Here is a 2,995-nt window from a genome sequence, read left to right as displayed (position 1 = left end):
TTTTTGGTCACTAGAAGGCACTAGTGAAGAGGTCGGGTCACGTTACGAGAGACGAGACGAGATCACAGATCTTGTGTGCAGTGTTGCCACATGAAGGGAAATTTACCTTTTTCAGGGAAATTCGGACCGAAATTTTAGCCAAAAGGGAAAAGGGAATTTCGATGAAAAATATCACAATTTCAGGGAAATTTTAAGACTTCTGACTTTACATTATTACAGTTTATTGTACGTCGCTTTCTGTATCTTCGGATAATTGTAACGATGACAATTAACGATTTAATGGATTCCTGACCACAGGCCCGTAGCTAAAACTGATCTCCCGGGGGGGGGGGGGGGGCTCACGGGTTGTCAGGTTTTCTTTTTTAAAACAAGTCAATTTTTCAAAAGTTTAATAGTATTAAATTAAGGTAAATTATATGTGTCGGTGGTCATTAAATTAATTTTCACAAATATAAAAATACTACAGTTTCATTTTCTATATCTTCTAAATCATCTCTTGAAGTGCTAATGACTGCTACTGACACCATCTCTTAATACACACTCCATACTATTTTTGATGATATAGATATTTAAGTTAAAATGTACAATATTCACTTCAATCATAGTGCCTACCGTACATTCCACCCCCGGCCAAAGCAATAAAACTTGGGATCTGTTGATATTTAATGCAGATGCGGAACGAATATGGATAATGACATCAAAGTCACAGATTTCTGTCAAACGAGAGGCTGCAACAGGGGCAGGGAAGGTACAGTACAGATAAAGAAGACTCCCTATGAAAGAACTTTCTAAAGTCTAGAGAATCTTCTAAACACTTGCTGCTACTTAGACGCCTGCTCAAAAACAAGATGAACGAACGAAGTTGTGAACAAATTAATATATTCTGTCTACATTTTCACTCTTCACCTGAAACAAATTAGAATACCAAATTGTTTTACCTAATGTCAAGGGGGCTGGCGGCAGTGCTAGGGGGGCTGAGCCCCCCTGGCCCCTGCCTGACCATGATTTTAACCTGGGACATCTCACCAGGAAGCGATGAAGCTGATATGTATGTAAAACATTTGTGTAACATTTTCTATGCATACGAACATGGACCAACATAAATTATACTGCTGCTGCTGAGGGCCTCCCCCATGGCGCAGTGGTGGTGTCATTGCCTTGTAATCAAGGGGTCCCGGGTTCGATACCCGGTGGAGGCAAAAGTGGTTCGGATCCCACTGTAAAACTGTAGGTCCAGTCCCGATTAGCCCTACTGTGCATAAAATGGACTTAATACACCAACTCAAACCAAACTGCTGCTGCTGCTACTACTGCTAATAATAATAATTATTGTTATTATATTTGTTTAGGTGAAGGGAAAAAATATTCCAAAAAGGGAAATTTTGCCCCTTGGAAAGGGAAATTGTGCCCTCAGATTGTGGTAACACTTCTTGTGTGTCCAAGGAAGGTAACACTTTCGTATAGCGGAGACGGATTTCTTACTTTTTACAGAAGAAAGTACTTACGCAAATCATTTTCTTTAGCGTTGTTGAAGTTCGGGAATGTAGTTTTGATCCATTTTAATGCGAATTCATGCGTTTTTCTGCGAAAATCTCTCTCCGACACGCTATTGTTGCTGCCGCCATTTGCTTTCTGCACGAGAGCACAATGTTCCATGTGTTAGATGACGTAAACCCCGTAGTCAGTGTTTCAAACCACGCCGTGTTTTCGCTATAAGATGACGTGTCGAGGATGCGTCGTGAAGTTGTTCCCGGGTGTGGAAGATGCCGTGGAATTTGTAATTCAACACGGAATCTTGAAGAAAGAAGTGGAATGCAGGAAATGTGGAAGTGCATGCAAAGTGCACATTGAACAAGATGGGAAGTGGATGTACATCTGTACGAAGAGGGTCCAGGGACGTGGAAAGTTAAAATTCAAAAGAATTTCGTGTATTTTCTTTCATCGAGAAAAACCGATGTTGTCCGTATATGCTAAATTGAACGAAATGAGTGCTAATGGAACCTAACCTAACAGGCCTAATCTAACCTCGTAGGCATACCTCGTCCCCGTGATGGTTCGTGGGGCTATCGTGAATTTTTGGGGCTAACGTCAATGCTTTTTGGGGTAAAATTTAAGTATCCCCGAAACGTATTTCTTCAATTTTACAAGAGAAAGTACTTACCGAACTGACTTTCCGTACACTTTTGAAAGGTCGTAGAAGTGTTTTCTTCCCATCCCTTAATTTATTTCGCCGGTAAATCATGTATTTTTGAAGATTAATGTCTCTCCAATGCACGAAAGCTGTTGCCGCTATGTCCTTCCACTACGTGAATCAAATGTTGCGTGCGTTCGATGATGTAACCCCCGGTCAGTGTTTCCTACCACACCGTTGTTCTCCAAGAACATGACAATTTTGAAGGTGACAATTTTAACTGTTTGCCTAACCTAACCTTGCCGTACATGGTTCGTGGGGATATTTATGAATGGTTCGTGGGGCTATTTATGAATGGTTCGTGGGGCTATCCATGAATGGTTCGTGGGGCTATTTATGAATGTTTTTAACAATTTTGAAGACTACAATTTTAACTATGTTTGCCTAACCGAACCTAACCTAATCTTGCTGTGCATGGTTCGTGGGGCTATTTATGAATGGTTCGTGGGGCTATCCGTGAATGGTTCGTGGGGCTATCCGTGAATGGTTCGTGGGGCTATCCGTGCATGGTTCGTGGGGTTTTCGAACCTGGAAAAAAATACAAAATCAGTAACACGAAATTAGGTATTTTTCGATGAAGAAGGTTGCAACACTGCATAACCACTGATCATCGACAACGCTAGTCAAGATTTCTCCTCCATATTGCATGTAACGCAAGCGAAAACGAACAAACAAGAATTACTCGATATGTCGAAAATTGAGATTATTTGCGTAAAAAAAACGAAATGGCACCTTTAAGAATCCTTAGGAAGGCAGAATACGTAAGTACCAATGTGAAAAAGAAGAAAATAAAGGAATTTCAGA

This window comes from Lepisma saccharinum, chromosome 3, assembly GCF_977018435.1.
Source record: "Lepisma saccharinum chromosome 3, izLepSacc3.1, whole genome shotgun sequence".
Classification (NCBI taxonomy): Eukaryota; Metazoa; Arthropoda; class Insecta; order Zygentoma; family Lepismatidae; genus Lepisma; species Lepisma saccharinum.
Note: the sequence above shows the minus strand (reverse complement) of the source record.